The 24,394-nt window shown below is 44.4% G+C and overlaps 1 protein-coding gene across 5 annotated transcripts in view; it reads right to left on the bottom strand.

Annotated features, from left to right (window-relative positions):
* Window positions 1–24,394, bottom strand: part of CHL1 (cell adhesion molecule L1 like) — a 128,886-nt gene that overhangs the window by 86,105 nt on the left and 18,387 nt on the right. For 4 of the 5 annotated variants that reach the window (XM_054515977.1, XM_036390720.2, XM_054515975.1 and 1 more), the window contains exon 2: window positions 10,995–11,075. The exons of the other annotated variant lie outside the window; for it this stretch is intronic. The gene's annotated coding sequence lies outside the window, so the exon portion shown is untranslated. The remainder of the gene's footprint in view (window positions 1–10,994; window positions 11,076–24,394) is intronic. 5 annotated transcript variants of the gene reach the window in all.

Raw genomic sequence — 24,394 nt, 5'->3', positions numbered from 1 at the left:
TTTACGACAGTCGCGCTTTACGGCACCTTTTACGACAGTCGCGCTTTACGGCCGCTTTTACGACAGTCGCGCTTTACGGCACCTTTTACGACAGTCGCGCTTTACGGCACCTTTTACGACAGTCGCGCTTTACGGCCGCTTTTACGACAGTCGCGCTTTACGGCCGCTTTTACGACAGTCGCGCTTTACGGCACCTTTTACGACAGTCGCGCTTTACGGCACCTTTTACGACAGTCGCGCTTTACGGCCGCGTTTACGACAGTCGCGCTTTACGGCACCTTTTACGACAGTCGCGCTTTACGGCCGCTTTTACGACAGTCGCGCTTTACGGCCGCTTTTACGACAGTCGCGCTTTACGGCACCTTTTACGACAGTCGTGCTTTACGGCACCTTTTACGACAGTCGCGCTTTACGGCCGCTTTTACGACAGTCGTGCTTTACGGCACCTTTTACGACAGTCGTGCTTTACGGCCGCTTTTACGACAGTCGTGCTTTACGGCACCTTTTACGACAGTCGCGCTTTACGGCCGCTTTTACGACAGTCGTGCTTTACGGCCGCTTTTACGACAGTCGTGCTTTACGGCCGCTTTTACGACAGTCGTGCTTTACGGCCGCTTTTACGACAGTCGCGCTTTACGGCCGCTTTTACGACAGTCGCGCTTTACGGCCGCTTTTACGACAGTCGCGCTTTACGGCACCTTTTACGACAGTCGTGCTTTACGGCCGCTTTTACGACAGTCGTGCTTTACGGCCGCTTTTACGACAGTCGCGCTTTACGGCCGCTTTTACGACAGTCGTGCTTTACGGCACCTTTTACGACAGTCGCGCTTTACGGCCGCTTTTACGACAGTCGTGCTTTACGGCCGCTTTTACGACAGTCGTGCTTTACGGCCGCTTTTACGACAGTCGTGCTTTACGGCACCTTTTACGACAGTCGCGCTTTACGGCCGCTTTTACGACAGTCGCGCTTTACGGCCGCTTTTACGACAGTCGCGCTTTACGGCCGCTTTTACGACAGTCGCGCTTTACGGCACCTTTTACGACAGTCGTGCTTTACGGCCGCTTTTACGACAGTCGTGCTTTACGGCCGCTTTTACGACAGTCGCGCTTTACGGCACCTTTTACGACAGTCGCGCTTTACGGCCGCTTTTACGACAGTCGCGCTTTACGGCCGCTTTTACGACAGTCGCGCTTTACGGCACCTTTTACGACAGTCGCGCTTTACGGCACCTTTTACGACAGTCGCGCTTTACGGCCGCTTTTACGACAGTCGCGCTTTACGGCCGCTTTTACGACAGTCGTGCTTTACGGCACCTTTTACGACAGTCGTGCTTTACGGCCGCTTTTACGACAGTCGTGCTTTACGGCACCTTTTACGACAGTCGCGCTTTACGGCCGCTTTTACGACAGTCGTGCTTTACGGCCGCTTTTACGACAGTCGTGCTTTACGGCCGCTTTTACGACAGTCGTGCTTTACGGCACCTTTTACGACAGTCGCGCTTTACGGCACCTTTTACGACAGTCGCGCTTTACGGCCGCTTTTACGACAGTCGCGCTTTACGGCCGCTTTTACGACAGTCGCGCTTTACGGCCGCTTTTACGACCGTCGCGCTTTACGGCACCTTTTACGACAGTCGTGCTTTACGGCCGCTTTTACGACAGTCGTGCTTTACGGCCGCTTTTACGACAGTCGCGCTTTACGGCACCTTTTACGACAGTCGCGCTTTACGGCCGCTTTTACGACAGTCGCGCTTTACGGCCGCTTTTACGACAGTCGTGCTTTACGGCCGCTTTTACGACAGTCGTGCTTTACGGCCGCTTTTACGACAGTCGTGCTTTACGGCCGCTTTTACGACAGTCGCGCTTTACGGCCGCTTTTACGACAGTCGTGCTTTACGGCCGCTTTTACGACAGTCGCGCTTTACGGCCGCTTTTACGACAGTCGTGCTTTACGGCCGCTTTTACGACAGTCGCGCTTTACGGCAGTTTTACGACAGTTTTGCTTTACGGCACGACCTTTTATGGTACTTTTACGGTACTTTACAGCACTTTACGGTTTTTATTTTTTCATTAACCCAGGAGTATCTCCTGCCTGCTGGGGAGGGCAGAGCAGGCTCCAGCCCTGCCCTGGATAGGGACTGGGGATGGCAGGCAGCAGCAAACCAAGAGAGCCTTTCAGGTTCACAGGTTACAGAATATCTTGTTTTGTCAGAAAGGATCCATTTTTAATTACCTGGAGAAAGAGTTGCTTTCCCTGTTATTTTGTGCTCTAGGGTTATTATTAACTTTTTAACATAAATCTGCATTGTAGAACTGCAAACCCGAGTTGCTTAATGAAAACAACCCTGTGGGGGCACAGCAGCTCAACAGATGATCAAAAAGCCTTTTTTGCATCATTAATCTGCAGGATTTCGTGAAAGAATTAAGATAAATAAGCATTTCTCCAACACAGGCATGAAGTATCCTTGAAAATACCAATCCCTTCCCTAAAAAACAGTTTGCCTAGAACCACTGCATGGTAACAAAGAGCCCCTCAAACCCAAAATGAAATCATTAAGCAGCAAGAAGTGGGTGGAGAGCTCTCCTTGCCCAGGGGAAGAGGTTTCATAGCCCTGGTGTCCCGTTCATTAATTCCCAAACGAGGGATGTCGAGCACAGACAGTGTCCCTTTGTCTCCTGGGACTGTCCCTTTGTCTCCTGGCCGAGTCCCTCATTAGTGGCGTCCCCTCAGCCCTGTCCCCGTTGTGGGGTGGTGACAGAGCCCTCCAGGGCAGCTCCAGCCAAGGCTGAGAGAGCCCTGGACATTCCTCAGCAGCCTCTTCCCAGGGAAAATCCTCCCTGGCCCCATCCCAGTGCCCTCAGCCCGTGCAGGATCCCCCCAGGATTCCTCTGGGAACCCCCAAATCCAGGGCAAGGAGCCTTTGGCAAAGCTGTGCCTGGTAAATCTGGGAGAGCCATAAAGGACCCAAGTCCTTGAATTTAATGAGGCACCAGCACTCAGGGCTGCCTCTTCCTAAATGTATACATGGAAATAAATGATTCCCTTGGAATGAACTCCTGTGGCTTTGCCCTTCCTGCGAATGAAAATAAATTCCATCCAAACCAGGCACAGACCAGCTCCTGTCCTGTCCTTACCCTTAGCCCTGTGCAGGGATAAAGGAACAGCTTTTAAAAGTAAAAATGCCTCTGTTAGCACCTTCAGGGTCAAATTATCATTGACTCTGTTCCAGGCTGGGCTTTCAGAGTTTTACTGAAAATGCTGAATTATCCAATCTCTGCCCCATCCTCACCCAGCAGCCCTGGGGACAAGGCAGCAGCACCCAGAGGTGTTGGGAGATCCCAAAACCACCCCTTTCCCAGGAAGTCACCACCATTCCTGAAGATGAAAACTCAAATATAAACCCTGAAAATCCTGTGTGATGAGCAGGGGTTTGGCAACTGCACTGAGGGGAAAAGGTGCATTAGGCAATAACTCAGTGCCCTGCTTTGCCATGCTCACACACAACCAAGGATTTTGTTCTAGGCAAGATAAAATAATGCTAACCTTGGCATGGAAGCCTTAAGAAAAAATTTGATTTTTTTTTTTCAAATGGAGTACTGAGGAAATATGCAAAGTGAGAATTCTCCAAGAGATGGAAATCCTATTTCCAGGCGGCCACAGGAGATGGTAGAGCCAAATAAACAGATTAAAATCCACAGGCTGTCGGTACAACTGAGCAACGATCCATCTTAGAGCTGCTCAGGAATAACTTCTGCTGCAGCAATTTATGATGTGGCCTGACAGGAAGGGTTTGGAGGGAACATGTCATTAGCTCAGCAGCATTTAAAGAAAAGCCCCAAGTCATTTGTCACATCTCTGTCAGGCCAGGCTCCATAAGGGGACAGCAGCTCAGAGAAACAGGAGCTGCAGTGACTCCCAACCTCCTGCTGCTGCTTCCAGGGGCTGAATATATAAAAATATAAATATAAATATAAATATAAATATACTATAATATAATATTCTATAATATATACTATATATATAATATATTATATATATAATATATTATATTATATTATAGTATATAATCTGTTAATTATATATTATAATTGAGTAATTACAAATATTTTAATTAAATTATCTTCATTATTTCAAATGGTTTTTTATTTTTCTGACAAAAATCTGGTTTTTATCTTTCTGAAAAAATAATTATAATTATAATTATTATATTATATATTATAATATATAATATATATATTATACAGGATCTCTATAATAATGTATTTTAAATATAATATTTTTAAATATTTATAAATATTTAATTATAGTATTATTATATTATATAATATATAATGCATTGTATAATATATTATTTATATATATGATTTATATCTATAATTTAATTAAATATCTATAATTAATACATATAATTCAATGAAAATATAATATAAAATATATTAAAATATATTATATTAAAATATAATCCCTACTTATTTTGGAAATAACCAAGGGCAAGCTTTAAAATCTGGGGTTCTTTTTCAGACAGGCAGTGGGAACAAAGGTTGGAAAGGACAAAACCCAAGCGTGAGTCAGCAAGGAGAGGCTGCTGCCAGACACAGGTGGTGTTTGGGGGAATGTTACCAGATGTTAACCACAGGACACAGGAGGTAATTATCCATGTGAGACTCAGCAAACGTGGCCTGGAGAGGAGGAGCTTTGCTCACTCCATGAAGAGACACAGGCTGCCAGAGGGACATGGCAGCAATATTCCAACACACGACAAGCTTTAATTAAGAAGGCTCCAATCAGTTGTACTTTGGGAGCACCACCAGTGGCTGCCTTGATCCACTGAGAGGGACATTGAGGACAGATAGTATGGAAAGCTGCCTGAGCTTTGCAATTAATCATTTTCATACATTTTCTCCAAAAAAGCTGCTGTGACCCATTGCTGGGAGCTCCTACAATGACACTGGCATTGCTGGAGGCTGGGGTGCACTGGGCTCCAGGGGGCTCAGCTGCCTGACCCCTTAAAATTTGTGTCAGATTTGCATTCTAACCCTTATTTTTTAGTGTCAAAACCCAATAAATAACATCTTACAGGAATGTTATTATCTCCTCTGGAAGAAAACCATTTAATTTGGCACAACCAACTGCTGCAGCACCAGCCTTGGAATATTTTCATTTTCAAATTCATATTGGATACCTCCAAGCCAGATCAGCTATGGACAAGAGGTTGTCCATTCCTAAGAGCTCCCAAAGCATCCCTCCCTAAAGGCACCTTTTTATCCAGTTTTATCATTTCCAAACAAACACAGAGACATAAAACCAAACCAGGAAAAGCTCCCCGTTCACACTTCTGACCCTCCTGTGCACATTGGGGTTCTAACATGATCCTCTCCATATTATCCTCAGGGAAAAGCCTTCAGGAGGAAAAGGGTGGCATGCAATAAACTTCCTTCACTGTGATGTTTGTACTACATATTCTTACTAATTTTTCCTTCATTTTCCATACCTTTGCTGGTCCCATGTAGCATTTTGCAGTAAAGCAGAATTTCAGCATCAAAGCAGAATTTTGTACTTCAATTTACTGAAGTAACAGATGAGCTTTGCTGATGCTGAACCTCTGTATTTTTATGTGATTTTATTAACTCGTTTATATAAAACTGGATTACACTCTATTACCAATCTATTTTCTCTGTGTCTACAAGTAGCTGGCAATACAGCAGATAAATCTGAAATAATAGGAATAACAAAAGTACTATTGTGCACAATTATAGCTTGTAGCACCCCAAATCAGACATCATTAGTAACAAATGACAATATTATATAAAAGAAATACCATCTGAAAACTGATTTTACACGGCATATTAAAGACTTGATGGCTCAGGAGATGGGTAATAGAATAAAAAGCCTTTTATCTCAAGGTCATCAATTCAAATCCAAGTCAGACTGATAGCAACTGAAAGCCATTTGATGAGAGTGCTAATGAGCCTGGCCTCGTTACTGGAAATTTAAGAACACCTCAGCATTTAGCTCCTTGTGCTGCCCTGAGAGCAGAAATTGGGAGTCTGGAGGAGCAGATCCAGCCCAGCTGTGCTTCCCTCCTCACCCACTGCCAGCCCCGGGCTGCCTCTGCTCTGCTCCAAAATTCACAATTCACTGCTCAGTCTTTATTGTGGGAAGGCTGAAAAAAGTGAGAGGAATAGAGGATTCGTCTTTCCAAACGAGCTGTGGGTCTGCTGGTAGATGAAACCAGCTCTGGGAGAGAAAAGAAACAATGGGAAGGGTTCCACTGATTGATGAATGGAAAAAGATATTTGCTTTTACAAATAAACTTTAGGTTTGCTGATAAATGAAATTAGACTTTGAAAGATGAAAGAAACAATGGGAAAGAAAAATCCCTAAATTCTGTAAGAATTAAAAATTTAAAGGAGGGTTACACATTAGAGGGAGATCTTTGGTATCAGGTGTTTTGGGAAGTCTGAACCTCTCAGGTACCTCAGAAATGGGGAAAGAGAGAAGGGAAACGTGGCTGGGAAATTGGGATAAAAAGGAGGCTGCATCCCCCAAAAACTGGGCAGATCCCAGGGGAATGCCCCATGGCCTGTCCCTTTATTCAAATAAAGTAAAAGGACTCCTCTGTCTCCTTTTTGGATATAAACCTCTGGTGTTTGTGATTAATTTTCCTAGCAAAAGGGATTGCACTTCCAACACCTCGAGTGACCACTTCAAATGTGCAGAGGCAACTCTGCCCTGAGCTGTAGCAGTTCCAGCATTAATGGGTATCTCACTATTTTATTTGATATCTCACTCTTTTATTTGATATCTCACTGTTTTATTTGATATCTCACTATTTTCCCAGCGTGGATCCAATGATGTGCCAAAGCAAAGCAGTGCAGGGAGAGGAAAGAATCCCTGTGCAAACTCCAGCCACTGCTCAGCTGTTCTGGCACCAGCCAGCAAACAAAGCAGAGCACATATTGCATGGCTTGACAAGCAAACTCTAAATATTCTCTGATAAAATCCCTGGAATAATTTCCTTTGTTCTGGTATAATACCTGCACAACTCATTGCTGGCTCTGGTATTAACATGATGCAAAGCACTGATAAGAACCCCATTGATGTTGTCCTTTTTATGCTGAATGAGATTTTTATTAAAAAATACCCTTCCAATAAAAGCAACAAAACACTAGAGATGCATTTTCAAATTAAAAATAAAAAGCATCCCAGAAGGAATTTGCTTTCATGTCTTTCACAGGCAAAGCTCAGTGTTAAATCAACCCCTACAAAACCTGTTTGCAGTGTAACTGAGGACACAGAGAAGCACCAGTGTGACACAATCATTATAAACTGAGCAACCTGGGCTGGTGGAAAATGTCAATGAGATGATCTTTGAGGTCCCTTCAAACCCAGATCATTCCATGATTCTGTAGGAACAGGGCAAGTGTTCCCTGTGATCTCTGTAACCCACCGATTCCCTTCTGAACCTCCCCGGGTCCCTTCCAGCCTCAATTGTTTCAAGATTCTAAAAATTACCCACCTCATGGCTCACTCCATCCTCAGCAGTGCCTGGGCTTAGAGGAGCAGGTTTGGGTTTCAGGAGTGAATAATGGATTAATTTTAAAGGTACCCAGGTGCCTAAAGATGCATTTTACAACCTTACTATGTCTGGATAATCAATTCCCTTAATTCAATTTCTCCCTGGTGTAATAACCATTAGAAACTCAGCCCTTACTCAAGGGAGACTGCAGAAATCCCCAAACTCTCACTTCTCTGCCGTCTGGAGATGCCTCAGTACCCACAATTCCTCAACTAGACCCCTCTGGATGCCTCTTATTTGAGCACTGAATTTGGTAACTGATTCCTAAATCCTGATGATCTCATATTTATCGGAGTGGGAACAAACCCTTCAGATTTATGGAAGCTCCCCAGATGGAATCCCAGACTGGTTTGGGCTGGAAGAACATCAAAGCCCAACTCATCCCACCCCTGCCATGGCAGGGACACCTTCCACTCTGTCAGGGTGTTACAAACCCTGTCCAGCCTGGCCTTGGGCACTGCCAGGGACCCAGGGCAGCCCCAGCTGCTCTGGGCACCTGTGCCAGGGCCTGCCCACCCTCACAGAGAACAATTCATTCCTAATATTTGATCTAAACCTACTCTCTGTTAGTTCCATCTAAATTCTGTATCCCACATCAGCCCAAGATGTTCACCTCTGGTGCAGATGTGCAGTCCCCAGCCCTGGGTTGCCAATTTTTCCCCTTCCAAGAGCTCAGGATTTCCCAATTCCGATCTTCCTCCCCAGCTACAGCACCACATGGCCCAACTTACTGCAAGACTATCTGGCAAACTATCTGTCAAAAATTCAGAAATATGGGTTTGAGTGGATTCTGGAGTGTGGAAAAGTCCCAAATCCATCAGTTAAGGCCATTAGCTCATGTGACACACCTCGCCGAAGTCAATTTTCAAGGATAAGCGTGTGACAGGCTGACTGGAGGAATTCTCCTTTAATGCATTATTAATTCATTTATTATTACAGTTATTATAATCTTTATGCAGGGCACTGAAGTTTAATTTGTTCTCTATGAGCTAATCTTTTTAATGAGCCCTTTCTTCTCCTCAGGATGGGAGCTTCCTCAACCACTTATGCAGCTTTTAAGCAAGTAGAAAATGACAGGACCATGTACCCTCCTCATAAACACAGCTTCACTATCATGCCCTGAATTTTAAATGAAAATGAACGATTACCAACTTTCCCACTGCCAAATATCTCTTAAAAGGTTTCAGATTCAGATTTTGAAAGGTTTCAGAAAGGAAAATATTCACCAATAATGCTCTAAATATAGGGAGTTCATCACACAATGAAATCTTAATTACAGTTCCTCTCTCTGACAAAGAGGAGAAATGCATTTAAATAAAAAGCCCCTGTGTGAGTAAATGCAGTTATTTGTGGGGCAGCACAGATTAATCCAGTCTGGAGCCCCATCTGAATGGCTCTGGGTTCATTCTCTGGTCATTCAGGGCAAGGAGGTCACAGGGCTGATCCCTGCCCTGGGAAACGGGTTCAGACAGAGAGGAAACGGCACAAAAACACAGAAATGGTGCTTGGATTTGGGATGCAAAGGGAAAAAACACTCCAATTCCAAACACCCACACTACAGGCACAGCCAGGCTCCAGCTCTAAAGGCTGCAGCACTTTGGGACACCCTTGGTATCCAAAACCCACATGGATGTGGCACTTGGGGACATGGGTGAGCGGTGGCCTCGGCAGTGCTGCAGCACTCAGTCGGATTTGATGGCCCTAAAGGTCCTTTCCAACCTCAGTGATTCTGTGATTCCATGCAGGAAGCTGCACCTGGAATGTTGTGCCTGCATTTCCAGAGTTCCTCTCTGGAAATGGAACGGCTCAGCCTGTGGGACACCCTCCCAGAGAGAAGGTTTGGGGATAAAAGGTGGCAGAAGGTTCTGGAGGTGTGCAAGAAGAAACAACAGAGATTGTCCACTAAGAAAAACAGAGTAAATCTTTCTTCTTTTTCATTCATACCCAAAAACCAGCCAGCTTTTCATGGGGGCCTTTCCAGCTGGATGGGCTTGAAAGAGGGAAAGTTTATCAGCTAGCTCACAAGCACACAAGGAAGTCAGCTTTTCAGGTCAGAGCTGCTCCCACAATGAGCTAAATGAAAATATAACTAGATTTTATGGAGATCTGGACTTACACAGCAGCTGGATCTCATTGCCTGCCTGATTAGCTGGGGTTAATCAGAAATTAGTAAGTTATATTCTACTTGGAACGATTGCTGGTTGTAATGAAAAAAATCAATTTATCAGTGGGTATAAAAAAAGAATTAAAAAAAATCCTAAAACATTTTAAACACTATTCAGACAAACTACATTTTGTCAATAACTTTATCATTCTGATTTTTGCAGCCCACCAAAGTTCACAAAATGAAATTCAGCAGCAGATACCTAAGAAACCTGCTCTCTACAGTAGTCAAGGTCAGCGATCAGAACACAAAATCCTAAAAACTGGCTGCTCAAAAGGAAGTTATGGTGTAAATAATTCCCATTACAGGCAAAGCTTTCACCTTGAAGTTCCTGTTAGCAAAAATCCATGGGAAATGAACACATTGGTAGCCAAGACTCCCTTTTCAGCAGCCACAAACAGAAAGAAAACAGAATTACAGGAGGGTTTGGTTTTTGTTTTTTTGGTTTTTTTTTTCTTTTTCTGACTAGGATTTAAAAACAGTTAAATAACTAGACAGAACCCCCTTGCCAGTGTGATTATTTCCTCCAGGCACATCTCCCTACAGGAAGGGCCCATGCGCACTAAAAGCCCGTGGAAACAAACTGTCCTGGAGAAGTCCAAGCCATAAATAACTCCAGGGCTCCAAAGGCTTTTTTCCCTGTGAACAGTTGTTGGCAGTGCCACCATGAAGTCCCCGCTCTTCCGCTATTTCTCTTCCACTTTTAGGAAATCCAAGGAAATCCATCCAGCCCCTCCCTGCCCTGGTGGCCACCAGCAGCTGCTGGAGAGCAGAATGGGACACTGACCTTGAAATAATCAGGGTGGAATGATCACAGCACCTTTTTCTCCAGAGCTGAGGGGGTTTTTTAAATGTAAAAATCACAATTTCTCACCAATTAGTTGCTACAACAGGATAAAGCCTGGCTTAGGGCTCAGCTCCACACACAATAACAAATGAATGTTTGCTCGAGCTGCAGAAAGGGAAGACAAACAAGCTCCATCTGACCTCGGAGCTGTCAGGCTCTGAAAGCATGTCCACACCCTCCAGGGAATTCAAATCACAGGGAAGCATTCCAGAACCTGCCTACCTGCACAAACACATACACACACACATGTTTGTGTTTTTATAAAGAGCTTTTTCCAGACAGAAATGGTATCAAACAGGTCCAGAATGGGCACAATGACTTTAACTGTGATCATTCAGACAGAGGGGCAAATCAAATCAACATCTAAAACATTTCATTAAAAAGAAAAAGATGCATTTCTAACCAGAACATGGGGCTGTTTCCTCATCAGTGCATGGTCAGGCTGTAGTTGTACATCTGAATCCGTCTCCACACTTTACTGCATCTAGAAACAAAGAAAGAGTTATGAATTGTGTAATGTCATATGTTGTCATACTGTTCAATTTATCTAAAACCAGCACCTCTATCAGTACAATTCCTTTGCTTTATTTTTTGTTCCCTGTATGCTGAGTTTCTGTCTGATCTCATTCTGCTTGCCCTTCATTTACCTGGAAAAGGAGAGGTTTTTCCATATTTAAATAACAGAAGCAACATACCCCATGGAACAGAGGAAAAAAATGGGCTGAAGTGAGAAGATTTGATTTTTATTCTAAACCTGGTTTGTGGCCTTGGAACAAGGTACTTTACTGCACATTTCCCCTCTCTGCCTTTGCCTTTCTTGTCTGCTCACATTACAAGCTCTCTGAAGTCTGTTAGGTGTTTATACAGCACCAAACAGATAAGATTCAGCTTTCCTCAGAATCACGAGATAACACGAACCCAGAAACAATAAATCTTATCAATCACCACTTACATTATTGCTCTCCTAACATGAAACACGTTGCAAAGTGATTTTCAATAGTTACTTTCCTTTAAAGGAAAAGAAATAAAAACAGCTCATGGGAGAAAAGTGCATCCAAGAGGAAACAGATCCCTTAACTGTTTGTTTGGGGTTTTTTTCAATACTTTCCACCTGTTTTAAACACATTGACCAAGAGCTGCATTTCTGTATTTTACCACAAGGACAGTACACACCTCTGCCATTGACCTCGATATTCCCACCTTGAGCTGGGTCACAGGATGCTCCACAGGGTGCTGGGAGCAGCAAAAGCCTGGAACAGACTTTGGAGCTCCAATCCCACTTTTCCTGCTCTCCCAAATGTTACAACTCACACAGTGCAAGACCAGACCGATTCCTGCGTCACCCAGGAGGGAAAGGAGCACACAAACACCATTTTGGTCTGGTTTTACCTCTGTGGGTCACCTTTAAAAGTGATTTTCTTTCCAGCCTCTCCGTATGAATGACAAGATATTCAGAGAGTCTTGAGGGAGAAGAAGTGATAAAGAGGAATTCAGCTAACCTGTTTTATTTCTTGTCACTACTTGATAATCTCTCTATCTGCTCTCATCTCACCAGGTGCAGACAGATTTATTTATTTCCCCATGGACAGGTCCAGTCCCTCTCCCACAGTGCCCACGTGCACCTGGACTTCCTTTCCCAGAGTGTTTCAAATTCACACTGCAAAGTGCCCCTGATCTTTTGGGGTAAGCAGAGCCAACATCAGCACACACAGATGTAAACACATAAAATGTCACTGCTTATTGCCACACACACATCTTCAGCCTTTCAGGGGGTTTCTGTGGCCATGGGCACACAGGGAACATTTGTAAGAATCTCCCCATCAACAGAAGTTTGCAGTTTCACTGAAACACAACCCACTAGCCCATATATTTTACAGTTTGACCCCTCTGTCGATAAATTACGGTTTTGGTGTGAACAGAAAACATTTTCTAAAGCTCCGTGGTGATTTAGGCACCGCAGTTCTACTTTCAGCTGCACCTTAATCCTTCTTGACTTCTATTGAGGCTTCAGCTCAGCAATGTTTGCTCTCCTGCTGGCACCGCACTCGGCCTTTCAGAGAGCCTGCACCTCCCAGAGCAATGTGACTGCAATTTGTGATGCCAAATGCAAATCTCCCCTGGCACAGCCTGTGCCAGCTGGGCACAGCCCAACCGAGCTGTGCCAGCCTGGCCCAAGCGTTGCAGGACATGCCTGGGCTGGAAAAGAGAGCAAACCCCAACCCAGCCCCGTGCAGAATCACCAGGGCTGCAAAGGAGAGTGGAAAAATCCCTCTGCCACCAAGCAGGGCAGAACAGAGGCCATTTTCAGGGTTTCAGTTTGTCTCAGGGCTGGATTCAGGGAGTTCACGATGCTGTTCCTACATCAGGTCCAGAATTCCTGCCATGACACTGCCCTCTGTTAGCTCTGGATTAAGCCAATTCTCCTGCAATTGGGTTAAAAGCTCTCCTCCAAATTAAAAAAAAAAAAATCTCCTGTTTGTTTAGAGACACAGGAGGAAAAAGAAGAAATTCAGCACTATTTCAACCTGAGATTCTGAGGGAGGAGGAAATGATGATTTGTATCTCCCCCTCCTCCTATTTTTTAATCTCTCTCAGAAATCACAGCAGAGAACAGTAACTCAAATGCTTTATAGCTGAATTCATTTTCATCAGCTGTCTCCTATCTTTACCAGTTGTTTGTCTGCTTCTCCCATTTATGCTGTGCAGCTTGGACTTATCGATCTTGTAAGCTTTAAATTACAGCCATCCATGGGAAAAAAAAAAGAAAAAGAAAAAGGCAAGAGGAAAACCACAACAGGAAAAAAACAGGCCTGATAAAGGATTTCTGAAGGGCTGCTCACTTTTGCTAAAAGAAAATCTTAATGGCATTTCCTGGGGAGAATCTGTGGGGCTGAAGTTATTAGTGGACTGTGTGGACAGAGGACAGGCAAAAAAAAGCTGTCAGATTGGAGGGTTTATATCAAAAAAAGTTCCAGTGAAAAGTGTAAGAAAACTTGGGAGAAAAAATACAAGATTGATACAAGTATCAATCAGCTGATTTATAGCACTGGGTTTATTAGAGCCAGCCAATTGGTAGCCGTTCTTGTGGTTTCAGGCTGAGTTTAAGCAGTAAGAATTCACTGCTCCCCAAAATCAGGCTTCTGGGGCTGTCAGAGAACCATGGAATCACAGAATGGTTGAAACAGACCTTAAAATCATCTCATTGCAACCCTCCTTCCATGGGCAGGGACACCTTCCCCTGCCTTCCCTAAAGAACTCCAAGAATCCTCCTGCACCTCCAGTCCAATATTCCTGCAGGGATTCTGCAATTCCCCAGGGAAGATTATCCAGTATTTTGCCCAAGTCTTGTCTACAACATGCAGGAAAAATTGTGACACAGAGGGCTCTGTTCCAGGTGTTCCCACCTGGGAAGGGAAAGGGGAAAAGGGGAAAAGGGAAAGGGGAAAAGGGAAAAGGGGAAGGGGAAAAGGGGAAAAGGGGAAAAGGGAAAAGGGGAAAAGGGGAAAAGGGAAAGGGGAAAAGGGGAAGGGGAAAAGGGGAAGGGGAAAAGGGGAAAGACCATCATTCCTCCTGTGGAACAACCAGGCACAGCCAGCTCTGGCCTCCCTAGCTGGGCTCTCTGGCTGCAGCAAGTTCCCCAAGTTTAAAAATCAGCCACAGGGTTTCTTTCACTGAGGAATAACTGAAACCAGGTGTGTCTTAATGAGGAAACCTGTCTCCAGTCCACACTGAAAACTCAGCCTGTTGTTGGGTTTTCATGCCTTGAGTACAAGGGAAAAACCTGCACCCTTCCTACCTGGGATTTCTGACTGTCCTAGAAACCTTGTGGCCTGAATCCAAGTGAGGTGCCCTGGGATGGGAAATCTGTTGGGATTTTTAAAAAATTAAAATCTAATCTTTTCCCCTTTGGGTATGGGCAAAGTGTCTGCATGTCTGGGTTCCTGCAGTAGCATTTTATTGTCCTGATGTTCCACAAGGACGCTCACTCTGTCTTTCAGTTCCCCAAAGGTCAGAGGAGCTGAAAGCTGTGAGGGAATGCAGGTGACAATTGCCTGCACTCAGCTGGTCACTCCTGCCTGGCAGGGTGGCACAGAGAGGCAGCAGGCAGGGCACAGAGGTGGTTTCAGGCTGAGTTTAAACAATAAGAATTCACTGGAATTCCAAAACCACTGGAAATGTTTCCCATGACAAAGAGCAGGGGCAGAGCTGATTTCTGTGCTCAAGTGCACCCACTGCAGCTCAGAGCCTGCTCAGGGGCTCCCTCCAGAATTCTGGGGCTGTCCGAGATCCCTGCTCCCCATCTGAGCAGGAGCAGGCGCAGGGCTGGCATCACCCCCTGCCCCTGGCCATGCCACAGATGGCACCAGCAGCTCCCCAGGCTCCTGCACCTCCAGCTGGCACAGGAGCAGCAAACAAAGAGGGATGAGCAGTCCCTGCTGCAATGTGACCTTCACATTCCACCCATGCATTGCTCCTCGACACACACACACATGACAAAGGCAAAACCTGCCAGTCAGGCTCAGATAATGCTCTGGAAATGACAAATAAATATTTAAATATCACTTGAGCTGTGCCTGCTGCAGATCCCTGCAGAACAGAGGAAGGTAATTCACAGATTTGTCCTGGAGGACTTGAGAAAGGAGAACGGCATCAAAGGAGGGGAATGCTGGCCAGGATGGAGCTCTGGCACTGCTCTGGCTGCTCCCCCAGCGCTGCTCTCACATCAAACCTGCCTTGACCCGTGCTCTCGGGGCACTCCAGCAAGGCTGATCCTATTTCAGGGACCTGTGGGTGGCAAAGGGAGGAAAGGACCCCAATCCCAGCACCCAGGGCTGGGCGCTGTCCCCACCCATTGTCCCCATCAGCCCCGCCAGCGAGGCATGAGCTGCCCTTGTGCATGTTAACAGCTGAAGGGTTTTCAAGGAGGAGCTTCTGACAAGCAATAAAAAGATGCTTTAACCAGCTTGGAAAATAGCACAGGGTGAAGTGGATAAACTTTCCCAGCAAAAGGTCAAGGTCCTTACAGCTTATGGATGCCATAGCAATGCAAATGTGCTAAGGGGAGCATTTACAGTGATGTCTGACTAACACCAAGTACATTAAATTAATATGGGTTGAGAACAGCAAGAGAAAAAAGAAACAATTTAATAAAGAAATAGACATCCTCGATGTAATTTTACCCATGTGCATTTTGAACACAACCAGCAAAGATGCAGTGTGCTGAGAAGAGTCAGCACAAGCATTTTTCTGTTCCTTAAATAATATGATTATTTTCTTTTTAACAACAGTAGGAGATATTAATTGTACAGGAATAAAATTAAGAAGTCTAGTTTAGTAGACATGCTTGGCCCATATTTCAACTTTTCCCACCAGGAAAATGAAATTAATAAAAACATGTTTCTACTCTGTGGGACACATAGAATAAGGTGGCTCATAATTACTCCAAGCTCAATGCTACAAGTTGCTCGAACAACTGTTTATTTATTACTGGAATATGAAGAATATGAAGAGAGCCTTGAAATACTAATCACAGCTGTCTGGGCCCCCCTCATGATGCTGGCTGACAATTCCTGTGATTCACTGCACCAGTAAAAGAAGGCAGCCATGAACACATTTTTGTAAATCAAGTCTATTGGGCCAGATTTGGGTCCTCGACTGCTCAGGCATAAGAAATGTTATAGCTCTTTGCCAGTACATAATTCAGGTGCTGAACTTAATCATATGGATATATGGCATTAAAAGCTGTTAGAATAGTTACCAGGAGAAAATCACCCTGGCTCCAGCACCCAGGCAAAGGCTCCTTGCTGCACAGTCTCTCTCTGAGCCTCGTCATTACCCAGCCACAGCAGAGCCATTTTTTTTTCCCTAAAGAAAATGTCAAGGTCTGTGCAGAATCAGCCAGGTTTCATGTTCACACCTCCAGCGAGTGCTCAGCAGTTCAACCCCACGACACACACGAGTTGAGTTCAAATTTACAGAGCACACCAGGTGCTCTTATTGCCCCCTAAGGGCACCTGGGACTGGGGCAGAATCACCTCTGCCAGAGTTCCCCTGCTGGCTCCATAAATCCTGAGAGTCCATAAAAGTCAGTGAGCAAAACCGACAGCACCAGCAGCCTGCCAGCACTTTGGGGTAAAATTCGGCACATTTAGCACCATTAGTCAGAATGATTCTGCGTTTAATGGCCCCGGGGTTCAGGCAGCACTCACGCTGGTTTTAACAACCTTCCGACGCTCAAAGCTGCGTTACTGGGAGCTCCTCACCACGGAGGATGTGCAAACCCAACAGCACGGGCTGGAAAAAGGATTTCCCCAAGTGAAGGCAGCATCCCGAGTGTTTGCACAGCAGCTGGGAAATAGCCACCATTTTCCAGGAGACCCATGGAATCTTAGCACAATATCGGGGTTTCAGGAATGAAAGCAGCCAGAAAACTTTGCCCTATGTTTTTGCAGGTATAAAATCTTCAAGAAACTGATTTTTCAGCTATTCCCACCCAAAGTCATGGTTGTTCTCAGGTATTCTGGAGCAACTCTCAGCACAGTGAAACAGAATCCCCAAAAGATTTGGGTTGGAAGAGACCTCAAAGCCCATCCAGTGCCACCCCAGCCATGGCAGGGACACCTCCCACTGTCCCAGGCTGCTCCAGCCCCAATGCCCAGCCTGGCCCTGGGCACTGCCAGGGATCCATGGGCAGCCACAGCTGCTCTGGGCACCTGTGCCTGCCCACCCTCACAGGGAGGAATTAATGCCCAATATCCCACCTAAACCTTCTCTCAGTTTGAAGGTAAATGGCATTCAACTCAAATAAATCAGTGTAGGTTTTTGAAGCTAAAATTTTTTTATCCCACCTGACAAACCATTTCCTTATGTTTCCTGGTTAAAAATCGTGTGCAAATTGAACTGAGGATGTTTTTTTTCACTCTACAAAGTCAATCCCATGCAAGCTGTCAGAAGCATGAACTCTGAAAGATGACAAGGACCTAACCCATGGCACTGAGTGAAAATAACAGGCAAAGAAGTTTGAAAGTTTTTTTAAATGATGAGTTTTCTGCTGCCCTTTTCATACCAGATTTAGAGCACAGTTTTAATGAAGGATTATTTTTTTCCTGTTATAAAGATAGTTCACTGTTAAACTATAATTTTTACTTTTTTTCCCTCAGGAAATGCCCTTTAAATGCACTTGAAAATTGCCCAATATTGAAATTGAAAACTGAACCTTACAATGTGTGATTCTGTGCTGAGATTGCTAATGATCACACCAACTAATAAGTAACTTATTTGGCATCTAAAATGATAAGCAAATGACGAAAGAAGCGAATTAAAAGATTTCTACACCAACTGGCAAATTATTTACAGACTAAAAATCCTCTACAGACAGACATAAAAAAGTGAATGACTTTCAAGCAGAAGGAAAAAATGAAGTCTATAGTCTGAAGTTGCTCATTATCCCTCATTTGTTCAATTCTTATCTTGATTTGGTCATCAACTCCCTGCTTGCTTGTTAAGATGGCCAAGCCATGCAAACAAAGTGATATTTGTTCCCATAACAACATTGAACCCTTATATAGCATTTTTCATCATCAAATCTCCGAGCCTTCTGCGAAGAAGGAGAGCTTTGTTATTTATCCCCAACCCAGATAAGGAAATTGCAGCAGGGGGATAATTGCAGAGCCAGAAATAAAACTTCCGAGTCCCAGCTAATGGCCCAAGTAGCAGCACAGGGCATTTGATTAACACAGGAGACAACTGAGGTCAAGATTGGCAATTTGAGCATCCCAACTTCGGCACTGCTGAAAGCACAAGGAGGAAAGTGCAACTGAAAAAAGTCATCAATTCAAGGAGTGCTTTACCCTGGCACTCCAGGCTTCAAGTGTGCTTTTAACTCCTTCTGCCCACAGACATGCACCAAGACTTCACACCAACAACCCCTCAGCAAGGAAGGCCATCAAGAAAATGACTAATTTATTATGGTACTCCAAGTACTTAGGGTCCAATAGGATTTTTTTTTTCTATCAGAAAAATATACATGCTTCTCCTGGAAAATGAATTTTATAGGAGTAAAAGGAGTTTAAAACAATGCAAAGACAACAGGATTTTCCTCAGAAGAGATTATTGAGTCAGAGTTATTTCTCAGGAATGTTATGCTGTGAAACAGGGTTGTTGGGAGTTAATTCTTGGGAGGCCAGAATGAGAGGCCATCAAGGAGGGGGGGTTTGCTGCCCAACACCCAGTTAAGAACTGGAAGTGGACAAAACTTGAGTCAGCCTTCACAGAATGTGGCCACTGGTGATGCACCAGCGACTGAGATCTCTGGACAACACTGAAATTCAGGGAGCAGTTTGGCTTGCTCGGGGAGGTGGGAGCTGTAAGGCCACGGCTGGCTGCCCTGGGGGCAGAAGGGCACAGGAAAGCTCCCTGATCTTCATGGAAAACCTCCCCAAAGTACAAGAACCACCCACCCCAATGAGTGGGAAGTGGAGCAGACGTGGCAGAAGGCTGACTTGGCTGGACATGGAATCCCTGAGCGAGCTCCAGCACAGAAAGCGAACAGAAGGTGGGAGTGGGGACTGTCCAGGAGAGCTACAGAAACCTGGCCCAAACTGCAGGGAAAAAAGGAGGAAAAGCAAATCAAATGCCAGGTGGAGCTGAAGGCCTGTGGGTCTTAACACAGGAAGTATAAAATTCTTAGTGTCTAGGGTTCTAACAATGCAGCACAAAACTTTGGAGGAGAGCTGAGAGAACTGGGTTTGTCCAGCATGGAGAGAGAAGCCCATTTCCTGTTTTCAACCCAACAAAGCCCAGAGCAACCAGATTTAAGTTCAAAGCCAACATTAAGTTCAATGCCAATGCTCAACAGGAGGAGCTCCAAAGGTCCCTTCTTACTTACATTCTTCCACAATTTTAATGGTTTCTCCTTCACTTCTGGTGAAGGAGAAAGTTTCTCCTTTCTTCACTTCACTCTGCTCCTCACAGTGCATTCACTGCAGAGTATCATTTTAAATAATTATTCTGACTTGGTGCAACGCTTTCAAACGCAATACAAAATTCCATACGTATTTGACAAGTGTCCAACTGCAGGTGAGCAACAGCATGGCCTAAAAGCCAGTCAGCTGGAGCCAATTAAAGCCTGATCAACCTCCCCTGACACCAGAAGGCCTAATTGAACTTCTCCCCTCTGTGCAAGATGGAGATTTTTGCCTTTTCCACAGGAGCCCAGAATGAAGGGTTTGCTGCTCCGAGCCTCTGCAAAGCAGGATCATTATCAGAACATAACCATCAAACCAGGAGATATCTGCACTGATTAAAATAATGCTATTCCACCCTCTCAGAAAAGAAAAAAAAAAAAAAAACAAAACCAAACCACTTCCCCTGCAAAGACCTCAGATGTTTAGTCCCAGACACCCATTTTTACCCTCCTGGCAAACAGAAATTGTGAGCAGGAGCAAGTGACACACAGGCAGATTTAGAATTAAACTTCAAAAGCAAGTGGTTCATTAAGGAAACCAAGACATGTCTGAATGATTGTTAGCTACAGTCTAATAAAACCTGAGCCTGGTTTTAAAGAAGAGAAAAAAATAAGGCTAAAAATGCATGTTGACTGAAATATATAAACTTACAGTGGAAATCAATTGGTATTTATAGCAGCTGGATAATGCACTCATTACTATTCATTCTCATTACTGTGCATTTTGCAACTGTCACAAAAAATACAGTGACTGACTGACAGCTTTTAAAATATTTTTATGCCTCAAGAACCAAAATAGCTGAAAGAGAGCTGGAATTACAAATTCAAAAAGACTGGACAAACTGCCAGTAGTGCAGCAATCTAACCATCTCTTAATTCCTGGTTTTAAGTTCAAATCTCCCCAATATTTTAAATTAATTAGAATAATCATTTTGCTTTTCTCCCTTTTTAGGGGGGATGAAATCATGTTTCACTTCTATGTGGCTTTGTTGATGAAAAATCTTTGTATATCAGGAAGGGTACAAGCAACATTTTCCCCTAATTAGTCCATAAAAATGCTAATTTCTCTAATGAATCAGATTGAAATATCACAGGAGTAGGTAATAGCACAAATACAGAGTTTGCTTATGGGGTAGGCTTTTGCTAATCACTACCACAGCACTGGGCAGCTCACAAAGCCAACACTCTAATGAGGTTAGAGAGGCAAGACATGCTCATCTGAATTTTTTTGGTATAAAAAAGAGACAGTGCAGTCACAGCACCCTTGAATTTGTGTCTGTACGTGAAGAAAACCAGATCCCCAGCATTTACAGCCCAGCTTTTCCATCCCCACACACTCAGGTCCTCTGCCTGTTTACTCAAGCCGAGGATGGGGCCATAAATCTTTATCCTGCCCAATTTCATTGTTAACATAATCCATTTCTGAGACAGATAAAATAATACTGCCCTTTTTTTCATGGACCAGTAGCTAATAATGTCACCAGTTTGAAAGATACAAGACTGAGATCATTGTCTGTCTGCCCCACAGCATCTTTCTCTCTAATTTTTTTCCTGCCCTTACACTTTGGCTCCTGCCTTCTGTGCTGGCACATACTGAGGCACTTGTATCCAAGCTGCAGATCTAGGAAGGAGTGGTCTCTCTCCTAGTCAAAAATCCAGGAGAATCAATGAGCTCTTAGAGGAAATCTCCTAGGGTTTGACCTTCAGGGTGGCCTTTCACTCTTTAAACCTCATGTAAAACAGCGATTCTGCCAGTCAATCCTTAGTAAAAGATTTAAAGAAAGGGACTGTTGCCTATTGGTGACACCAGAAATCTAAGCAGGAATTAAGCAGCTTGAAAAAGCCTTTAAATTCAACTCCCCATTCTCCCCGAGCTCTCCATATATTCTTTATGGGCCTGTGTTCCCCCAGCCCTTTGATCATTTTATATTGAAGCAGTCTCTTGTTTAATACGCAGCTAAGATGACTGCAGGATAACATCAAAACAGGAGGGAACAGAAAGAACATGAAAGAATATGAAGTCAATGGCTTTGCCAATCACAATCCACAAACAGGGCTGGTTAAAAGGCTCAGCATTACAGAGCTGCCTTTATGTTCTCACAAAGCTTCACGCAGCGTTAAGGCCAACGACAAACTGAGACTAATGATTAAAACTACACTGGGCTGCCTTTCTTCTGCTTTAATTGTTGCTTGCTTTGCTCAGAGGTAGTAGATCTGCAAAGCCAGCACCTGTCTTTGTCCCACAGGTTCTCTGCACCAGCTGGTCTCACCATCTTTCTGTCAGCAATCAGAGTTTCCAAGCCAGGGTTTCCAATAAAACGTGGTCCATCATCCTTGTGCCATCACAGATTGGTTTTGTTTGGAAGGGACCTTAAAGTTCATCTCGTTCCAAGCACCTGCCATGGACAAGGACACCTTCCACTAGACCAGGTTGCTCCAATCCCCATCCAAGCTGGTCTTGAACACCTTGCAAAGGAGCTCCTCTAACAAGTTCCAAAGGTATTTTTAACAAGAAGCAAAAAGGGAGAAGGGTGTTCACTGAAATCTTCCTCATGCTCCTCTAAGAACATCAACCCACTTCCACAAAAAAATAAATAAACAAATCCTAATTACACAAGACTGACTTCTTGATCCCCAACAACTTCCTGGTGAAGAATTAACATAACAACAACTTCCTGGTGCAGTATTTACACAAAAATCCACAGCGTGTTTTGGACGCCAGACAGACGGAAAAGTTGATGTCTTCTGTCTAGAACTCCTCTCACACTTGGTTTTCACGCCATATTTCTTGGCTGCCTACACTCATGTTAATCTGCTAAAATCACTTCACCCACTTGGAAGGCAACGTTTCACTCGTACTCAGTTCTATTATTCATCAGACAACCAGCTCCATGACTGACTGGCTGCTGATTATCCTTCCCCTGCACCGACAGGCGCGGTCATGGCAGCAATTTATTCCTCCTCCCACGGAGCCACGAGGTGGGAGCTGAGCCCCACTGAAGCTGGTGACAAAGGCCCCAGAGGTTTCAGTTGTGCTGGGAATTCATCTTTTAATAGGAAAAGACCTGCCTAAAGTGTTGTTTAGTGTATGATGCCACCAGCCCGAGATAACAACTGACAGGAGGAGAACGCGCACGCTGCAGGTGGGGCCGGGATGGGACACAGCTCTGGGGTCCCTGCTCGCTGTCACATCCCTGTCACAGGGCCAGACAGGATTGTCCCACACTCCCTCCCAACAGGGAACAGCCTCAGGTCTGCTCAAGCCCAGTGTGCAGTTGCTGGGAACTTTGGGGTGATGGAGAAATCCCATTTACCTTTTCAATTTTTCAGACCCAGGGAGATGCAATCCCTGCTGCAAAAGGAGTTTGGAACAGCTGTGGCAATGCAAATTCCCAGTGTAAATTCCCACTGCTCCTGAATTTCTTTAATAGAAGCAAGAGCCAAAAGGACAATAAATGAGATGGCAAAGCAAACTTTCCCTGACTTCTTTTCTATTCACCATCCTAGACATGCTGGCAAAGAAGGGAACACGGAGAAGATGAACATTGTCCAAAATGCTCACTTCTTACACAAGAAGTTGTAGTTTTCACTGGAAAATATTTTGTGTATGCAAATGAGAATGAGAAGATGAAATTCTAGCAGTTAATCAACACATTTTCTGAATCACAACAGGCATTCAGGATAATCTTGCTGCTTTGTTTGGGTTTTTTTTGCCTTCCAAATAAGCGATCCTGACTTGTCTTTTCTCTCACCTTGTCCTACTGCCTCAATCTCCCTCACTTACATAAACCAAAGTATCTCATTTCTGCATCTTTTCATTCCTATTGCCTCTGCCTGAACAGGGAAGGGAAGGGAAGGGAAGGGAAGGGAAGGGAAGGGAAGGGAAGGGAAGGGAAGGGAAGGGAAGGGAAGGGAAGGGAAGGGAAGGGAAGGGAAGGGAAGGGAAGGGAAGGGAAGGGAAGGGAAGGGAAGGGAAGGGAAGGGAAGGGAAGGGAAGGGAAGGGAAGGGAAGGGAAGGGAAGGGAAGGGAAGGGAAGGGAAGGGAAGGGAAGGGAAGGGAAGGGAAGGGAAGGGAAGGGAAGGGAAGGGAAGGGAAGGGAAGGGAATCTGCAGCAGAATGAGGAGCCAAGCTGGGAGCAGTTTGGAGCAGGTATTTGGGAGCAGCAGGTTTTTAGCAGCCACCCTTGTGAGTAAATCCATCTTTCTCACGAGGTTAAAAACCACAGGTACTAAGTTCAACTTGATGATCCTAAAGGGCTTTGTGAACCTGAATAATCCTCTGGTTCTAATGCAAAAATCCTCTGTGTGCAAGCTACATTTCAAGAACTTTACCTTAAAACAGATCCTCCAAATATATTTAAAACTTGTTCAAGCCAAATTTGCAGCCCAGATTGTAAGATTTTATTCAAATGTATTTTTCTGTGCTTCTTTATCAACTGATTTCCTCTGGCTGGTCCTTTGTTCTGTGCAAGGCTCATTTTCCCTGTGCTATTCCAGTGCCACCAAAGCAGCCAGGTGACCTCTGAGGACAAGGAAAATCCAAGCTCCTCATTCAGGACCAGTCTCTGGAGCATCTAAACCACTGAAGCTTTAAACAATCTGAATTTGCTTTTCTGAAACCTCCTTATACTTGTTTTTGTTTTTTTTTTTTTTAATGCAGAAAATTATTGCTTAAATTACCAGCAGTTCTTATATATTGGAAGGACAAAAAGAAGAATGATAAAAATAAATAATGATTCCTATTGATATAGGTTATAAAAAACTGGTGTAAGTAGAGATGGGTTGTAAAACTACCTTGAATTACAGAGCAGAATCCACAAGGGCAACACACCAGATTA

Source organism: Molothrus ater, chromosome 11 (genome assembly GCF_012460135.2).
Source record: "Molothrus ater isolate BHLD 08-10-18 breed brown headed cowbird chromosome 11, BPBGC_Mater_1.1, whole genome shotgun sequence".
Lineage (NCBI taxonomy): Eukaryota > Metazoa > Chordata > Aves > Passeriformes > Icteridae > Molothrus > Molothrus ater.
Note: the sequence above shows the minus strand (reverse complement) of the source record. Positions and strands in the feature narration are given on the sequence as shown.